The sequence below is a fragment of the Antechinus flavipes genome, chromosome 1, assembly GCF_016432865.1.
Source record: "Antechinus flavipes isolate AdamAnt ecotype Samford, QLD, Australia chromosome 1, AdamAnt_v2, whole genome shotgun sequence".
In the NCBI taxonomy this organism is placed as follows: Eukaryota; Metazoa; Chordata; class Mammalia; order Dasyuromorphia; family Dasyuridae; genus Antechinus; species Antechinus flavipes.
In genome coordinates, this window is record NC_067398.1 from 203,560,707 (window position 1) to 203,582,245 (window position 21,539).

Sequence of the window (21,539 nt, forward strand, 5' to 3'; positions counted from 1 at the left end):
AAATTAGGGTGAGTGCAACAAAGAAATTTTGTTAGAAGAGTTAAAATAGAATTTCAGCTAAGATGGGACAGATATTTAGAAAACAGTCTGTTTCTGTTCAAGGAAAATGTTTAGAGAGTATTATTAAAGTTATAGAAAGCCAAGGTTTAATTATAAGTTTAGAGCAAATCACTGAACTTTTACAAACTGTAAAGGATATATGTCCTTGTTTCTCTCTTGATAAGGAATTAGATCTAAATGAATGGAAATTAGTTGGAGAGGATCTTTGTCAATTCTATGATAAAAATGGGCCTAACTCAATAATTAATACATATAATGTAATACAATTGGCTATAAGAAGTTATTTAAGTGATAGAATGATGAAAAGGAAAGTACAGGAGGAAGAATTGCCAACTTTACTAGGTGAAAAGGAGGACGAATCAGATGAGAATGGAGTTAATTACAATTCTGAGTATGATACTTCACAGCAGGAGGAATTAGGTGATTCCACATCTCATGACCCTCCCCCCGCAATTAACCCTTCATGGGTGGAACAAGGGGGAGGGAGAGAGACAGAAACACAGTCAGCTTCTCCTGTAAAGCAGAATTTGACAAGATTAGAAAAAGCATTAATTAAAGCAAAAAATGAAGGAGAAGATATATCTGATTTTATAAATGCATATCCTGTGATTGAAGAGCTCAACTCCTCAGGTCAAAAAGAGAGAAAATACACTCCTTTTAATTTGGGACGCAATAGGCAAAAAGGAGCTGTTGTACAAATCACTTTTGACCAACTAGCTGGTGAAGGTCAGTATGCAGAGAGTTCAGAACAGATTTATTATCCCATAACAGTCTATGAGCAAATTTCTAAGGCTGCAATAAAAGCTTGGAATTCTCTCCCTGGACAGAAAGATGGAAATAATGTTTTCACAAAAATAGAGCAAGGTCCCAATGAACCTTTTGCAGATTTTGTGGGACGTTTACAAACAGCTGTAATAAGAACCATTGGAGACAATGCAGCAACAGAAATAATGACTAGACATTTGGCTAAGGAAAATGCCAATGAGATTTGCAAGAGAATTATATGGGGGCTAGACAAAAATGCTCCTTTAAAAGAAATCATTAGACGCTGTGCCACAGTGGGCACAAATGCTTATTATGCCCAGACTATGATGAACATGGAAAGACAAGGTCCTTCTTGGCAGAGGAATTCTAGAGAAACTCGTCGATGTTTTCAGTGCGGAAAAATTGGACATTTGAGAGCTCATTGTAGATATGGAGATAGAGTGAGAAGACAGGGTGAGAGAAAACCCAAAACCCCATGTCCAAAATGTAACAGAGGCTTTCACTGGGCCTCTAAATGTATATTGACCCAGAGGAATGAGAGGCAGGGCCCAGCTCTAAAGTATCAATCAAAGGATAGGTGGGGCATGATAGCAGCTGAGGTTACACCCAGAGAGACTTTAGAAATTCAGAACTCTGATGTCATCAACCAACAGAAAAGCAATCAGGATTACAGTTGGGAAGAATACAGGCCTTTTAAGACAACAAGACAATATCCAATGCAAACAGCTCCAATGTAATTACCAGATGATGAGGAGAAATCCCAAAAGTGGTAAACAGAAGAGAATTAGATAGGTTAACTGCTTGGGAAGAGGATCTGCTTATATTTCCACAGGTGGAAAAGGAATCAGATGGCTAACAATGAGACTGTCAAAAGAACTTTAAAATCTTCAGCTTTCAGTTCCTGAAAAACCAGCAAGAATCACTGGATTCCCTGAGATGAAAAATTGTTGATGAGACTTTTTGCAATACTTCAGAGCTTACAGGAATTATTAGATTCCTGGCGCATGAACTAATGAACAATGGATTCCTTATGGACTATTTCTAGGACTTATGGACATTTGTAAATTTTCAGGTCGATTTATGTTGTTACATTACTACTAGCCTTTGTTATATTACTATGTGCTTATGTATTTTAAGCAATTGCAAGAATCATTGGATTTCTTGAGATGAAAGATTGTTGATGAAACTTTTGCAGTAGTTAAATTTTCATGTTGATTCATGTTATTTGTTACATTACCACTAGCCTGTGTTATATTGCTGTGTGCTTTTGTAAATTATGTATAATGCCTCCCATATTGATGGATTTATGTATACCATGTATATCTGTTACAAAGTTCTGGCCCATATTGATGGATTTATGTGTACCCCCTCAGGAACCCCCTATGTTTTAAAACAAAAGAAAGGGGGAGATGTTGGAATCCTTACTAACTGCTAAGTAGTTAGAGTTGATCTAATCTTACAAAAAGATGTTTTGGGCAGAACCTGAAACAAGGTACTAAGTAGAACTACCCATAATCCCTCTCTCTGGAAGGAGCATAAATAGGCCAATGGGCCAGTCGGAGAGTTCTAGAGAGGAAGACGCTACAAGTCGAGATTTCACTGGAATGACATGAAGACTGGAGCTGGCTGGAGGCTGAAGAAAGCAGAGGCAGAGGCTGAAGGACCAGACCTTTGGATTTAAAGACATTTGGAGAGAGCTCTTGGAACCAAGCAGAGAGATAGGCCTCTAAGCTAACCGGGCTATATTGGGATAATAAAAGATCTGAACTTTCATCACCTGGCTGCGTTTTTAAGAAGAAAAAGATCACAACATTTTGGCGCCCGAACAGGGACCGATTCAGATCCATCTGAACTAGATCACAACACTTACTGGGAAAGGTTCCAGTTTTTCCCCATTGCATATGATGCTTACTGATGGTTTTAAATATATGCTCCTGACTATTTTAAGGAAAAGTCCGTTTACTCCTATGCTCTCAAGTGTTTTTATTAGGAATGGATGTTGGATTTTATCAAATGCTTTTTCTGCATCTATTGAGATGATCATGTGGTTTTTGTTTGTTTGGTTATTGATATAGTCAATTATGCTAATAGTTTTCCTAATATTGAACCAGCCCTTCATTCCTGGTATAAATCCTACTTGGTCATAGTGTATTATCCTGGTGACAATTTTCTGTAATCTTTTAGCTAATATTTTATTTAAGATTTTAGCATCAATATTCATTAGGGAGATTGGTCTATAATTTTCTTTCTCTGTTTTCAGCCTACCTGGTTTAGGTATCAGTACCATATCTGTGTCATAAAAGGAGTTTGGTAGGACTCCTTCAATCCCTATTTTTTCAAATAGTTTATATAACATTGGAGTTAATTGTTCTTTAAATGTTTGGTAGAATTCACATGTAAATCCATCTGGTCCTGGGGATTTTTTCTTAGGGAGTTGATTGATAGTTTGTTCTATTTCTTTTTCTGAGATGGGACTGTTTAGGATATTTACTTCTTCCTCTGTTAGTTTGGGCAAGCTGTATTTTTGGAGGTATTTTTCTATTTCATTTAAGTTGTCGAATTTATTGGCATAAAGTTGGGCAAAGTAACTCCTAATTATTGCTCTAATTTCCTCTTCGTTAGTGGTGAGTTCTCCCTTTTCATTTTTAAGACTAACAATTTGATTTTCCTCTTTCCTTTTTTTAATCAGATTTACTAAGGGTTTGTCTATTTTGTTGGTTTTTTCATAGAACCAACTCTTAGTTTTATTAATCAATTCAATAGTTTTTTTACTTTCAATTTTATTGATCTCACCTTTTACTTTTAGAATTTCAAGTTTAGTGTTTGACTGGGGGTTTTTAATTTGTTCCTTTTCTAGCATTTTTAATTGCAAACCCAATTCATTGACCTTCTCTTTCTCTATTTTATACAAATAGGCCTCTAGAGATATGAAATTTCCCCTTATTACCGCTTTGGCTGCATCCCATACATTTTGGTATGATGTCTCATTATTATCGTTTTCTTGGGTGAAGTTATTAATTATGTCTATGATTTGCTGTTTCACCCAATCATTCTTTAGTATGAGATTATTTAGTTTCCAATTATTTTTTGGTCTACTTCTCCCTGCTTTTTTGTTGAATGTAATTTTCATTGCATCGTGGTCTGAAAAGGATGCATTTACTATTTCTGCCTTACTACATTTGAGTTTGAGGTTTTTATGTCCTAATATATGGTCAATTTTTGTATAGGTTCCATGAACTGCTGAAAAGAAAGTGTATTCCTTTCTGTCTCCATTACATTTTCTCCAGAGATCTATCATATCTAACTTTTCTAGTATTCTATTTATCTCTTTGACTTCTTTCTTATTTATTTTGTGGTTTGATTTATCTAATTCTGAGAGTGCAAGGTTAAGATCTCCCACTATTATAGTTTTACTGTCTATTTCTTCTTGCAGCTCTCTTAGTTTCTCTTTTAAGAATTTAGATGCTACCCCACTTGGTGCATATATGTTTAATATAGATAGTGCTTCATTATCCATGCTACCCTTTAGCAAGATATAGTGTCCTTCCTTATCTCTTTTAATTAGGTCAATTTTTGCTTTAGCTTGATCTGAGATCAGGATGGCTACCCCTGCTTTTTTGACTTCACCTGAAGCATAGTAGATTTTGCTCCAACCTTTTACCTTTAACCTGCATGTATCTCCCCGCTTCAGGTGTGTTTCCTGTAAACAACATATTGTAGGATTCTGGCTTTTAATCCATTCTGCTAACCGCTTCCTCTTTATGGGGGAGTTTACCCCGTTCACGTTTATGGTTAGAATGACCAATTCTGTATTACTTGCCATCTTGTTAACCCCGGTTTATGCTTTCCTCCCTTCTTTCCCCTTTCCCCCCCTTCCAAGTATTAAGCTTGTGAGCACCCTTGCTTCTCACAGCCCTCCCTTTTTAGTGTCCCTCCCCCCGCCTTAGAGTTCCTCCCCCTATCTTACCCCTTTCCCTCCCAGTTCCCGTATTCCCTTCCGCTTAGCTTATTCCTTCCCTTTCCACTTTTCCCTTCTCACTTTTCAATGAGATGGGAGAAGTTTCACCATAGATTGAATATGTCTTAAGATTTTTCACTTAAAGCCAATTCTGAAGGCAGTAAGATACCCACTATATTCATCCCCCTCTATTCTTTCTCTCAGATATAATAGGTTTCCTATGCCTCTTCATGAGATGTACTACCCCCACTTTACCCTTTTTCTGGTACAATGTCCTTTCCACATCAATTTCTAGAATAAGGTATACATGTATTCTTTATACATCTATATAGTCAAAATATAGTTCCCAAGATTAATCTTTACCTTTTTAGATTTCTCTTGAGTTCTATATTTGTAGATCAAACTTTTTGTTAAGTTCTGGTTTTTTTCATCAGAAATAGATGAAATTCGCTTACTTCGTTGAATGTCCATCTTCTTCCCTGGAAAAAGATGCTCATTCTCGCTGGGTAAGTTATTTTTGGTTGCATACCAAGTTCCTTAGCCTTTCGGAATATCATATTCCAGGCCCTTCGATCTTTTAATGTGGATGCTGCCAGATCCTGGGTGATCCTTATTGTGGCTCCTTGATACTTGAATTGGGTTTTTCTAGCCGCTTGCAATATTTTTTCTTTCATCTGAGGGTTCTGGCATTTGGCCACTATATTCCTTGGTGTTTTGATTTTAGGATCCCTTTCAGTGGGTGATCGATGAATCCTTTCAATGTTTATTTTTTCCTCTGTTCCTATGACTTCTGGGCAGTTCTCTTTGATAATTTCCTGGAAGACAGTGTCCAGGCTCTTTTTTTCATCATGTTTTTCTGGGAGTCCAATGATTCTCAGATTGTCTCTCCTGGATCTGTTTTCCAGGTCTGTTGTCTTCCCCAGAAGGTATTTCACATTTTTCTCCATTGTTTGATTTTTTTGGATTTGCTTGACTGATTCTTCTTGTCTCCTCGAGTCATTCAATTCCACTTGTTCAATTCTGATTTTCAGTGAAGTATTCTCTTCACTCACTTTTTTAAAATCTTTCTCTAATTGTCCAATTGAGTTCTTTTGTTCTGTGGAATTTTTTTCCATTTCGCCAATTTTGTTTTTTAGAGAGCTGTTTTCTGTTTCCAGTTCACTAATCCTATTTTTCAAGGATTTTACTTCTTTATCCACTCTCTCTTTAACTGACTTCTCCAGGCTCTTTTGCCAAGCCTCCCTCTCCTTTTCCCAAGCCTCACTCTGCTTTCCCCATTTTTCTTCTAGCTCCCTTGTGAGAGCCTTTTTAATCACTTCTATGAGGTTCATCTGTGCTGAGGAACAGACAATCTCCTCCTTTGGGGATTCACCTGGGGACTGCCTGTTTTTAGTCTCCTCAGGATTTAGAGTCTGCTTTCTATCTGTGTAGAAGCTGTCAAGGGTTAAAGTCCTCTTCAGCTTCTTGCTCATTCTGTCTATTAATCAGAGACAAACTACCAAAGAAAAACAGAAAAAACTGGAGTCTTTCTTTGGGGGGGGGGGGGGGGGGAGCTGGGTGTGTTATCGAGCTTCCTCTACAGACTGCAAGGGGCAGCAGTGAGGCACTAGCAGGACTGTGCTGCGCCTGCGCTCTGAGATCCCAAAGCGTGCTGAGTCACTGAGGGGGGGGAAGGGGAGGGGCGGCCAGGTCCTGAGAGACTCCAGCTGTTTGGGGTTGTATTCTTCAGCCCCGGTGTTTTTAGCTTCTCTGCTGGGCTGTTGACTTGCTGCCGGAGGAAAGTATCCAAACCTGTAGCGAAGCTCTCCCCGCAGAAACGGCTACGAACACTCCCCACCCCCTCTCCAGTCTGCTCCTGTGCCCTCACTGCCGCTGCCCGCCGCCTGCGCCCGATCTAAAACCGCCCCAGCCCTCCAGTAAAGACAGACCTTTCTTGGCGGATCTCAAGGATGGCTTCTCTTGGTAACTATTTGTGGGTTTTTTTCAGTCAAACATTGATTCAGAGGCTTGTAATGAAATGGATAGTGAGAGAAAGCGTGGAGCTTATGCAGCTGTGAGCCTCCTCTCCGCCATCTTAACCGGAAGTCCCCCAAATCACTATTGATCAGAGAAATGCAAATTAAGACAACTCTGAGATACCACTACACACCTGTCAGATTGGCTAAGATGACAGGAAAAAATAATGATAAATGTTGGAGGGGATGCGTGAAAACTGGGACACTGATGCATTGTTGGTGGAGTTGTGAACGAATCCCACCATTCTGGAGAGCAACCTGGAACTATGCCCAAAAAGTTATCAAACTGTGCATACCCTTTGATCCAGCAGTGTTTCTATTGGGCTTATATCCCAAAGAAATACTAAAGAAGGGAAAGGGACTTGTATGTGCCAAAATGTTTGTAGCAGCCCTGTTTGTAGTGGCTAGAAACTGGAAATTGAATGGATGCCCATCAATTGGAGAATGGCTGGGTAAATTGTTATATGAATGCTATGGAATATTATTGTTCTGTAAGAAATGACCAGCAGGATGAATACAAAGAGGCTTGGAGAGACCTACATGAACTGATGCTAGGTGAAATGAGCAGAACCAGGAGATCATTATACACTTCAACAACGACACTGGATGAGGATGTATTCTGATGGAAGTGGATTTCTTTGACAAAGAAACCTGAGTTTCAATTGATAAATGATGGACAGAAGCAGCTACACCCAAAGAAAGAACACTGGAAAATGAATGTAAACTATTTGCATTTTTGTTTTTCTTCCTGGGTTATTTTTACCTTCTGAATCCAATTCTCCCTGTGCAACAAGAGAACTGTTCAGTTCTGCAAACATATATTGTTTCTAGGATATACTGCAACATATTTAACATATATAGGACTGCTTGCCATCTAGGGGAGGGTGTAGAGGGAGGGAGGGGAAAAAATCAGAACAGAAGCGAGTGCAAGGGATAATGTTGTAAAAAAATTACCCTGGAATGGGTTCTATCAATAAAAAAGTTTTTATAAAATTAAATTAAATTAAAAAAAATTCTTAAAAAATTTTAAAAATAAAATAAAAATAAATAAATAAATAAGAATTGCCATTTTCTTCAGTGTGTTCTTAATGCTTATGAGTTAATTTGGAAAGCAAAGGAAAAGTTTAGTTCAATTAGGTTAAGTTCCCTTCCTTAGGTTCCACCTAATGCCAGTTTCTATGTATTTACAATTCAGTTGGCAAGATGAACTCTGAAATATATTATTGCGGAGAATGTTCTTGTTAGTAAAATAGGAGTGACTTTTTTTTCCTTTACTTTTTTTTTTAAATGCAGACTTATAGTTTTCATTGATCAAATTCATTGTGCACTCTGAATTTCAACTCTCTTATTCACTTTTTTCATGTAAATTAACCACAATGACAATTCTCCTGAATTTGTAAAAATGAATAGACCAGAGAAATGTCTACTGATACATTAAATGGTGCATCATCTTCTCAACTGGTGCAGACCACTGAACAATCTATTTGACTTTGGCTGTCAGCTTTAATTATAAATTTAGCCAAATAATCTAATTGGCCAAGCTATGGTCTGTTTCACCTGCCATGTATGCAAGGGGAAAAACAGGTAACTCACCAAGTTTATTCATTGAGTTTGTAATGAAAGCAGTGTAAATAGTCAAAAATAGTTCTACTTTGTTTAAAAATATTTTCTTCTTCATAAAAAATACAGATCATTTACAAAATTATTAACAATATTGTTAACAACTAATGTAAACTATTATGGGCTACTAAAGAAAAAATGAACAAGAATTGTTTATGCAGATCAAATTGCAAATAATCCTAACTAAAGAATTTAAGTAACTGATAAGAGTTAGAAAATCTAGTTTTTAGTGAGCATAACAGTTTTGAGTGAAGCCACACATCCAAAAAGAACTAGGGTTGGAGCCAAATATTCTGATTAGATATCCAGTCCATTTTCCAATAAGACTTGACTTCCCCAATCTATGTAATTCTTTTTGCTTAATGTCTATTTTAGTGAAGACCTTTACCTTTCATCAGGACTTTTACAATACCTGCATTTTCATCCCTCTCGTTCTAGCTTTCCCCTCTTCACATCTGCTAAGTCAGTATTCTTCAGTACATGGATCTGGTCCAATCTTTCCCCTAATAAAAGCTTCAGGCAACTCTTTGTTACCTATAGTATAAAATACAAATATCTCAGCTTGACACTTGAAGCATCCCATAACATAGAAATCTTTATAGTTATATTTTATATTATGAATTAAAATGCATTTTTGCAATATTCTTATAAGCTTTAACTAATTGTGCACAACATTCTATCTGCTTCTTTTGTACATATGATACTGCATATCTGGAATTATACTCCATACTAATTCCAGAGTTAGTATCCAGAGGACCTCCAGAGAATACCTTGATATTCTTTAAATAATCATCAGATAGTATAATATAAAAACTCTTAATGTTTTATATTATCACAGTATACATATTGTAGTATTAATTTTAAATATTTGTTTTGTAGTTATAAATTACCATAATATCTATTAAAGCACATATATGTTATTATAAAACTTTGTCTGACCATCCCAATAATTCAACCTATTTTTATGTACTTGTACTTTATCAAATTACATGCATCATTCAGTATGTAGGGTCTTTCAGGGCAGGGACTGGGTTGTTTTATTTTGATTGATTAACTAGTAAATAATGAAGTGCCTTACAAATTTTAAATACTTTTTTAAGTGCTCTGAAAAGAAATGGTTGATCACAGACTTAAATTGCAACATACAATTTTTTAGAGAGATAAACTATGATCTTCAAAATCAACTAACTAGTTATCTTATTAGAGGAGCTAAAAAATGTTCCTAATATTAGTTGTACCCAACATACACAGAAAGATATTTTTCAAAGGAAAATATAAATGATTGGATTATCTGCTTGTGTCATGCCACAAAGAACCAAGAAATTGTATTTTATTTCATTTTCTTTTTGTTTTGTCTTCCTCCAAAAAAGAAACCTAGTTTTTTTTCCACCTGTTTACTCTAGAAAAAGCCTCTAAAATTCAATGTGATTATAAAAAAAGGAGAAAACCAGTTTTCTTGAAACTTGAGGATTTTTTTAAAAATATATCTTCTCCTATATCTGGTGTCTTTCACAATAGAATGTAAGTTTCTCAAGAACAGGAGTTGTTGCATTTTTGAAAAAAATTCCCAGTACCAAATTAAATTTCTAATACATGGCAAGCTTTAATAAATAGTTATTGGCTAATTTATTGAAAGACTATTTTTTACAAAATGGTTAATTAAAAGTTATTTCAGTAATTTTTCCCTCTTTCAAAATAGATAAATCCTGTATTTCATACTGAAACTTTTCATATAATTCTATAATCTTCAGTCTTTTCAGAATTTCATTAAATTTCTTTCCTTATAAATCTGCCGTCCCTAGTAGTTACAAAGGATTTACTTTTTAGAACTTAGACATTAATTTATTGTTAAAAAATTCAATGGATATCATTACATTAATTATTAATCTAATTAGATTAAATATTAATTAGATATTAATGTGTTGTTACAAAACTGATGGAGAATGAAATATAATAGATGAACATAGTTTGGGGTAAAGATAGAAAACAAATGATGACAAGGAGGGGAAAGAAGAGGATACTGATGAAAGTTTGTTTCTCCTAGTCCTACTGTTTTCAATATATCACTTAGACAAATACATTCTGGCAGAACTACTCTTTTTGATCACCAATATGTATATATGTGGGTGTGGGGGAAAATGGGTATGGAAAACCAGTTTTAATTTTTTCCAGTATATATAAAGTTACATTTAAATGACAATGATATGGTATCTTCTTTACCAATTATTTGGTGGGGACCGAGCTGAAGAAGGATCTCTTTTTAATAAACACATTCTTTTTTACATTAAGTAAACCATTTTTGTAACCTATCTTTAAATTAAATTTTGAAAATGGAATATAGTTCTATTTCACACAATTTATTTTTAAACTATAAAAATTGTAGTCATATTTTTGATTTTCTCTGTAATATTTAAAATTATTGTCCTTGAATTCAGTCATGGGCATAAGAAGAATAGCTTTCAAGATTACATTTCCAATCTATTAAAAAAAAAAGTAGCCAATTGTATCCTCCCTGTGGGAGAGACATGATTGTTTCACTCCCCATTAGTGAACATCTTTGCCTGTTATAAATCTTGAACATGTTCTTTGATCCATAGCTGAAAGGCAACTGAAAAAAGTTTTCTGTGCTACAGATGAATGAAAGAACCCATACAAATAAAATATATCTGTTGATGCCTTGTTGTTTTCCTTAAAAACGTTTACAATCCATTACATTGTATTTCACAAGAATCTCACTAAATGGCCATTATTCTCACAGATATTTAATAAATAAATATTTAGTCAAAAACTCTTCACTCTTCTATAGATATTTTGTCATTGGTGGACATTCCTCCTGATGTTGTTTTTATCTGGCTTGGTTTCTTTCAGTTGCTTAAAGTAAATGAATAGATGAATGATCTTATTAATGAATGTTCTTTTTTTTAATGAGCTAGCTCATAATCCATTAGCACATTACTGACCCACAGAATTGTCTGTCCCCTCACAAATGCTCCACAAAAAAATACAAGAGTTCTTTTTCTATGTTTTTTAAAATCCACTAGATACCATTGGAATCTGTAAACTGTCTGTGTGTCATTTCTCATTCTTCCTACATTATTGCCTGATCCCCTTATAAGATCATATTCTTCCTGAATTCTATACTTTATGCCACTGTTTGCATGCAAGTCATACCCTGAAGGCTACTAATACTCCCCAGCACTCTTTGGGTCAAACTACAATTTTGATTCTTAAGAGTTTATGATGGGCTATGAATCACAGATACATAATGACATTATGATAATATTCTTTACTCATTTATTTATGCTTTTGTAGATATTTAAGTTCATAGTTTTCTGGTGAATGTGAATTTCATTAAGGAGGTTCTGAAGTATTCTATGACTTCCTGTAACAGTTACAATATTATCGCTGAACACAATCATATGGAAACCTAACTATTCTCTTTGGATTTGGGCTCCACAGAGATCATTCCTCTTGAAAGCTGATGATAATCACTAACAGGGTTTTGTTTGTTTATTTGTTTGTTTGTTTGAATTTATCACGAATATTCTATGATCTTAACTTACTGATATGGGAGATATTATTAGAGAAAAGAATTAAGGTTCCATTTTTTTTCTAGCAAGTCAAATGCTTTTTAAAATATTCAACACACAATAAATACAGTGGGATTTTATATGATCTATACTTCAAAAATGTTTAACTGAAAATGTAGTCTGCTGCAAAAATATTTATGAATCTCTACCTATTCCATGCTCATCTTTTCAATAAGAATAGCCTCAATATGCATCAAGAGTATGTTCATAAAGATTTTATAAAAATGAAAAAATAGTCATATAGGTTGTTAATAATTTATATACAAACTTAAAAACACAGATATGCTTCATACACACACACATACACACATTTATAGATATCTATCTATCTATATATAGTCACACAACTCATAAAGTAAATATTAATAGTATATCATTAGTTTTGTTTATTTGTTTCAAGTTTTTCTTTCTTTTCTTTTACTTGTTAACTGCATTGAAAACTAATTTTTTAAATTGCTTTTTATAATTTAAAGATTCTCTAATTATTTCCAGGAGTTAAACTAAGATCTGGAGGAGATAAAGCACTCAGTTAAGCTCTCTTGACACTTTCCAAATTATTTTAAAATAATTCCTCAAATCAAGATCTGTGGTAACAGAACCAACAAAAAGTCAGAGTGAGATATTGTTCCATTTGATGACACAGGATATTAGAAAGAAAGATCTTTGACCTGAAAGATAAGACTGACCCAGAGCCCCTGGAGATGAAATACCAATGATTGGATTACCACTAAGAAAAACCTATCAAGGAAGATTGAGTACAATCCTTCAAGAGGGAATATATAGGTATATTTAATGAAATAAAGAATTTTCAAGAATTCCTGTTGAAAAGACTGGAACTAAATAGAAAATCTGACTTTGAAATATAAAACTCAAAAGGATCATAAAAAAAAGAAAAACAATGAAAAGAAAGGGATCAATATGTTTAAAGTGTTTAACTTTCTTAATGGGAGAGATGGTAATTGACAATAGAATGAAAGAGAAACCAGCATCCAACAATATGTTTTTTTTTTTTGTAAGAAGCACAGGGTGGAACAAAATCTATTAGGCATCAATTGAAGTTAAAAAAAAAAAAAAGAGTCAGTGACAGCAATTATGATCTTAGACAAATCAAAATCAAAGGCAGACACAATTTAAAAAGTAAAAATAAGGCATTTATAACTTTAAAAAAAAATTTAACAGACAATTAAGTAATATAAGTATCAAGCATATATGTTTCCAATGGCATAGCATATAAATTCTTAAAAAAAGAAAAAAGTTGAAAGTGAGGAAATAGACAATAAAACTATACTACTTCAGAAGCTCAGTATTTCCCAATCAAAAGTAGACAAATTTACCTATAAAATGTATTTTAAAATTCAAGGAAATGAATAGTATCTTAGACAGATAAGATAAGACAGATCTCTGGAGAGGACTAAATGGAAAGATTAAAGTATGTTTTTTCCTTATCTGTATATAGCATCTATATAAAAATTGAAAATATAGTAGAGCATAAAAACCTCACAATCAAATGCAAAAAGGCACACACATTAAATGCATCCTTTATAGAATATGATACAATAAAAATAATGTGTAATTAAGGGCCATGGAAAGATAGTCCAAAAATTAGTGGGAAGTTAAATGATTGAATCCTAAATGATTGGATCAAGCAACAAATGTTAGAAACAATAGATAATTCCATAAAGAGAAAGAAAATAATGAAACAATATAATAAAACTTATGGTATGCAAACAAAGCAGTTCCTAGTGCAAACTTTATATTTCTAAATACTTACATGAATAAATTTTTTAAAAAAATAAATGAATTGGCAATGCAAATTTAAAAAGCTAGAAAAAGAAAAATATTAAATATAAAATTATAAATTCTGAAAACTGAAGAAGAGATTAATAAAATTGAAACTTAGAAACCTGGGGGGAGGGGGCAGAGCCAAGATAGCAGAGAGCAAACATGACTTTCTGTGACCTTCTCTAACCTTCTCTCAAAGCAAAAGCAGGTTAATTCTTTCAATGGCTATTTTACCTTCTGATTTTAAGACACCAGGGTAGTTTTCCTTTATGATTACCTATAAAATAACATTTAGGTTCTTTTTTTTATCATGCTTTTAGAAAGTGCAATAATCCTTAGATTGTCTGTCCTAAATCTATCTCCCAGGTCTGGTGTTTTTCCTAGAAGATATTTCCTACTTTCTTCTATTTTTCCTTTTTTTTTTTTTTTTTTTGTTTGACTGATTTTTGAATTCTTATTGACTTATTCATTTCCACTTGTTCAATTCTAATTTTTGGTGTATTATTTTCTTCAGTTACTTTTTTAGCTTCTTTTGTATTTGGCCAATTGAATTATTTTGTTCATCGCATTTTTTTCCATTTCACAATTTTTGTTTTTCAACGAATTGGTATCTTTTTCATATCTATTTTTAAGGAGTCATATAGTTTTCCCATTCCATCAAATCTATTTTGGAGGATGTTAAATGCTTTTCCTATCCCTTCTTGCAAAGCTCTCATTTCATTTCCCCATTTTTCTTCTAATTCTCTTTTAAGATTCTTTATGAAATCTTCCAAGAAAACCTTGTGAATGAATAATAGCTTATATCTCCCTTTGGGCTTTCATCTGAAGGTGATTTGCTTTTAGGAACTTCAGGATTTAAGATCTGTTGGCTCTCTCTATAAAAGCTGTCGATGGTGAGAATTCTTGTTTTTTTGCTCATTTTGCCTAATAATTTGTCAATAAATATGTCAATTTGAAAAAAAATCAATGAATATTTATAAAAAATCTATATTACTTACATTAATAGAACAGGGAATAGAAAATCTAAATAAACCCATCTTAGAAAAAGAAATGAACAATTCATTAATAAATTTACTAGGAAAAAATTCCTATGATCACATGGGTTCACGAGTGTATTCTACCAAACATTTAAAGAACAAATAATTCTAACACAATGTATTGTACTATATAAAATATATAAACAAAGAAAAAGTCCTATCAAACTCCCTTTCTGACATAAATGTGGTACTGATAAGTAAATCAGAAAGAACTAACACAGAAAAGGAACATTATCAATTTATTTCCTTAATGAATATCATTGTAAAAAAAGGGATTATAGTAATATATCACATGCATCATACAATATGATGAGGTGGGATTTATACCAATAACTCAGGGTTAGTTCAATAGTAGGAAAATTAAGACAATTTCCTCTATCAATAAGAAAATAAATAGAAATCACATGATTATGTCAACAGATCAGAACAAAAGGAAAAACAATAAGAGGAGAAAAAAGGAAGCAAAAAAGTGATCATGGCATATATTGATTTACATTTAGTTTGCATAGTTTTCTCTCTGGATGTAGATGACATGTTCCATCCAAAATTTATTAGTATTGCCTTGGATTGCTGAATTGAGAAAAACCAAGTCTATCATAGTTCATCATTGCATTATCTTGCTATTGAAGTGTAAAGGTTTTCCTGGTTCTGCTAGTTTCACTCAATATCAGTTCATGAATATCATTCCAGGGCATTCTAAAATCTCCCTGTTCATCATTTTTTTTAAGAACAAGAATATCCCATTACTTTCATATACCATAACATTTTCAGCCATTCCCAATTGATGGGCATCTACTGATTTTCCAATTCTTTGCCATGACAAAAACAGCTGCTTTAAATATTTTTGCACATGACAATCATTTCTCCTTTTTTGTCATTTATTTGGGATATAGATGCAGTAGTGGCAGTATTGATGTGTACAAACACAGCTTTATAGTTCTTTGAGCATAGTACCAAATTGTTCTCCAGAATGTTTGGTCATTCATAACTGCACAGAGGTGTTCCCCACATCCTCTTCATCATTTATTATGACTTTTTTCTTGTCATTTTCATCAATCTGTGAAATGTGAGCTTCTACAAACTTGTTTTAATTTACATTTCTCTAAACAATCGTGATTTAGAGCATTTTTCATGACTACAATTGGCATTTATTTCTTCATATGAAAATTGCTCATATCATTTGAATAATAAGGTGCTATTAACAAAGTTGTGTACTAATTCAAACATTCAAAAGATTAATTTGGAATCCTTTAAGTCACCAATATAGCTAAAAAATCAGTATCTCAAAGAGATAAAAAAAATAAAAAGCCTATATACTATATATATATATATATATATATATGCATATATATATATAATATATATATATATGTATGTATGTATGTATGTATGTATGTATGTATACACTAGCTCCTTCTGGGAGTGGCAAAGAATTGGAAATTATAGGGATGACAATCAATTTGGGAAGAGCTGAATAAGTTGTGGTACATAATTATGATCAAATCCTAATGTACTATAAGAAATGAAGAGCACGATGGTTTCAGAAAAAGAAAATGGAAAGATTTTTATGCACTTATGCAAAGTGAAGTTAGCAAAACCAGAAGAATGTTGTACAAAATTTTAAAAAGAAACAATTTAGAGGTGATCGCCTGTGAAAGATTTAGCTACTCTGATCAAGACAGTGACTTATGATAGTTACAAAGTGTCCATGATGAAAAATTCCATCCAATTGCAGAGAGAACTGAAGAATTCTGAATGCAAACTTTAGCATGTGTTGTCTCTGTCTCTGTCTCTGTCTCTGTCTCTTTCTGACTGTCTATTTTTGTCTTTATAACTGTCTTTCCCTATCTCTATTTCTGTCTGTGTCTCTTTGTGTCTTTCTCCCTCTCCCTGTCATTGTCTCTCTGTATCTCTATATCTGTCTTTTTCTCTGTCTCTCTCTGTCTCTCTCTCTCTGCCCCTATTGTGTTATTTTGTCTGAGGTTAACAAGACAGAAAGGTTGTAAGACAGAGTAGATATAAAGAGTAGGATGGGGATAATGACATATCAAAAGAGACTAAAAAAAAACAAAAAACAGGCAGGTAGAAGAAGATATCTGCTTCAGAAAAACCCAAGAAGGAAGGGAAAATAGGCAAAAAAAAAAAAAAATGGAAACTAAATAATCTGACTCTAAAGAATGAGTGAGTGAAATGACAAATCATAGAACCAATTGCTCACTATCATCATTACTAAACAATATTCTATTACAAATGTTAGCTTTAACAATAAGAAATAGAAACAAAATTATCACTCTTTTGGGATGATATGATTGTATATTTGGAAAATCCTAGAAACTACTAGAAACTACTACTAGAAACTACTAGAAACATTCACAACTTCAGCAAAGTTGCAGAATATAAAATAAATTCACATAAATCATTGTCATGTGTACACATCTTGCCAGCACAGCTCAGCAGCAAGAAATGCAAAACGAAATTCCAGTTGAAATAACTGTAGATAATATAAAATATTCAACAATCTACCTGGCAAGACAAAGTCAGGATCTATATAAGCACAATTCCAAAATACTTTCCATACAAATAGTGTTAGATCTAAATAACTGGAAGAATATCAAGTACTCAAGTTTAGGCTAAGCCAATATAATAATAATGACAATTCTACCTAAATTAATTTATTTATTCAATCAACCTGCCAACAAATTCCTTTAAAGACAAAGTTCATCTAAAAGAAATAAAGGTCAAGAGTTTCAAAATAATTAATGAAAAAATTGGAAATGGGGGCAGTTAGGTGGCACGCTGGATAGAGGACCAGCCTTGAAGTCAGGAGGACCTGAGTTCAAATCTGACCTCAGACACTTAACATTTCCTAGTTATGTTACCCTGGGCAAGTCACTTAACCCCAATTGCCTCAGGGAAAAAAACAAAAAAGACATGAAGGTGACCTAGCTGTAGAAGACTTAAGGCTATATTATAAAGCAGTAGACATCAAGACCATTTGATATTGGATAAGAAATAGAGAAGTTAGTCAGTTGAATATATTAGGTTCACAAGATGCAATAGTCAATGACTATAGTAATCTACTGTTTGATAAACCCAAAGACCCCAATTCCTGGAATAAGATCTCACTATTTCACAAAAATTGAAGTGAAAACTGGAAAATAATATGAGAGAAGATAGACATTGACCCGCACACAAACTCTACACTGAGATAAGATGGTTCATGATTTAGACATAGAGTTCTATTATAAGCAAATAAAGAGAATAAAGAAAGTCTATCTCTCAGATCCGTAGAGAAAGAAAGAAAGAATTTATAGTCAAAGAGAAACTAGAGAGAACATTATGAAATGCAAAAGGAATAATTTTGATTATACTAAATTGAGAAGATTTTGTACAAACAAAACTAATGCATCAAAAATTAGAAGGAAAGCAGAGAACTGGCAAAAAAAATTTACATCAGACAATTCTGATAAAGGCCTCATTTTTTGAATATATAGAGAATTGATTCAAATTTATAAAAATTTAAGCCATTCTCCCATTGATAAGTGGTCAAATAATATGATTTTCAGATGAAGAAATTGAAATCATTTCTAGTCATATGGAAAAATTCTCTAAATCACTATTGATAAGATTTATGGAAATTAAGACAACACTGAAATATCACTATACATTTCTCAGATTGGCTAAGATGACAGGAAAAGATGATAATGGTGGAGAGAATGTGGGAAAACTGGTAAGTAATACATTATTGGTGGAGTTGTGAACTTATCCAACTATTCTGGAGAGCACTAAGAACTGTGCTCAAAGAGCTAGCAAACTGTGCATAGGGGAGAGGGAAAGGGAGTGGAGCCAAGATGGAAGAGAATAGCCAGGGTTTTGTCTGAGCTCTTCCCTGTTTCCCGCAGATCAGCATCAAATCAGACCTCTTAAATGCTTTTGGAGTGACAGAACATACAAATATTTGGAATGTAACAAATTTTGACATTTTAAGAAGATATTTTGAAAGAACTTCAGAAAAAGTCTGTTTCAGTCAAGTACAGGGTGAATGAGATGGTGGAGGATGGGTATGGTCATGGGTGTGGGAGACAGCCAAGCACAGGCACAGCACAGAAACTTAAACAATATGACATCTGTGCACAGTAGAAATTCTACCCTGAGGTTTTTAGCCAAAATATAGCAGCATTAACTACTCTGTTCAGAGGCCACTAGATCAGCAGACTATCTATAAAACATTGAAGGAGCTATAAAAGGCAAATAGCAAAACCCTGAACCTCTGCATAATGCCACAGTTGGCCACACCTACTCAGCCTTTTCCCTGCCTGTCCTAGAGAACAATTCCATCAATGTTCCAGTTTCTCTCTTCCAACCACACCATTACTGGGACACAGTAGATACTTAATAAATCCCTGTTGGTCACTGATTAACTGGGGATACTATACTGAACCTTGAAGGAAATTAGAGGTTCTAAGAGATAGAAATGAGGAAGGAAGCATAGGGATGAAAGAATTTTCAAATAAAAAGAGAAAAATAAATAAAAATAAATAAAGGAACAAATTTAATTGATAAAAAAAAGTTGCTTTTTGAATGAATAATACAAATGACAAACAAGTAGCTAGGCTGGCTTAGCAGTGACCTAAGAATTTAGTAGACTACATGATTGCCTATAACTTCAGAATTCTTGTCATTGCAAGCTCATATATTTGTGTCATGGGTAGCAGGCTTTATTGAGTTAGGAAGATGAAAAGAATGAGGCTATATCTTCAGGAGGGGTAGGCAGGAAGCACATTGGGACACTAGTTTGAGATTTACCATCCTATGGAACTAAAACAAATAGCCTCAAGGAAGATAAGAAAAAGCACAGTTTAGAAATAATATTATTAATTCACAGTTATATAGCAATTTGCAAAGTAATTTTATTTTAATAAACTTAGTATTACAAATCTTATTATCTTCATCATATAAATTAGAAAACCAAGATATAAATATTAGATGATTTGCTTACATTTACACAGCTAATAAATATTGGGGTCAGGATTAAAATCCAGATCTTTTGACTGTGAAAATGTTTTCCCAGTTTGTTGCTTCCCTTCTAATCTTGTTTGCATTAGTTTTATTTGTACAAAAGCTTTTTAATTTGATGTAATCGAAATTTTCTATTCTGTGATCAGTAATGGTCTCTAGTTCATCTTTGGTCACAAATTTCTTTCTCCTCCACAAGTCTGAGAGATAAACTATTCTATGTTCCTCTAATTTATTTATAGTCTCGTTCTTTATGCCTAGGTCATAGACCCATTTTGATCTTATCTTGGTATATGGTGTTAAGTGTGGGTCCATGCCTAATTTCTGCCATACTAATTTCCAATTATCCCAGCAGTTTTTATCAAATAATGAATTCTTTTCCCAGAAGTTAGGGGCTTTGGGTTTGTCAAACACTAGATTGCTATAATTGACTATTCTGTCTTGTGAGCCTAGCCTTTTCCACTGATCCACTAATCTATTTCTTAGCCAATACCAAATGGTTTTGGTGACTGCTGCTTTATAATATAATTTTAGATCAGGTACAGCTAGGCCACCTTCATTTGATTTTTTTTTCATTAATTCCCTTGAGATTCTCGACTTTTTATTGTTCCATATGAATTTTGTTGTTATTTTTTCTAGATCAATAAAATATTTTCTTGGAAGTCTGATTGGTATAGCACTAAATAAATAGATTAGTTTAGGGAGTATTGTCATCTTTATTATGTTCGCTCGGCCGATCCAAGAGCACTTAATATTTTTCCAATTATTTAAGTCTGACTTTATTTGTGTGGAGACTTTTTTATAATTTTGCTCATATAATTCCTGACTTTCCTTTGGTAGATAGATTCCCAAATATTTTATGGTATCAACAGTTATTCTGAATGGAATTTCTCTTTGTATCTCTTGCTGTTGGGTTTTGTTGGTGATGTATAAAAATGCTGAGGATTTATGGGGATTTATTTTGTAGCCAGCTACTTTGCTAAAATTATGAATTATTTCCAATAGCTTTTTGGTAGAATCTCTGGGGTTCTCTAGGTATACCATCATATCATCTGCAAAGAGTGATAGTTTGGTTTCCTCATTGCCTACTCTAATTCCTTTTATATCTTTCTCGACTCTTATTGCCGAGGCTAGTGTTTCTAATACGATATTAAATAATAATGGTGATAGTGGGCAACCTTGCTTCACTCCAGATCTTACTGGGAAAGGTTCCAGTTTTTCCCCATTGCATATGATGCTTACTGATGGTTTTAAATATATGCTCCTGACTATTTTAAGGAAAAGTCCATTTATTCCTATGCTCTCAAGTGTTTTTATTAGGAATGGATGTTGGATTTTATCAAATGCTTTTTCTGCATCTATTGAGATGATCATGTGGTTTTTGTTTGTTTGGTTATTGATATAGTCAATTATGATAATAGTTTTCCTAATATTGAACCAGCCCTGCATTCCTGGTATAAATCCTACTTGGTCATAGTGTATTATCCTGGTGACAATTTTCTGTAATCTTTTTGCAAATATTTTATTTAAGATTTTAGCATCAATATTCATTAGGGAGATTGGTCTATAATTTTCTTTCTCTGTTTTCAGCCTACCTGGTTTAGCTATCAGTACCATATCTGTGTCATAAAAGGAGTTTGGTAGGACTCCTTCAATCCCTATTTTTTCAAATAGTTTATATAACATTGGAGTTAAT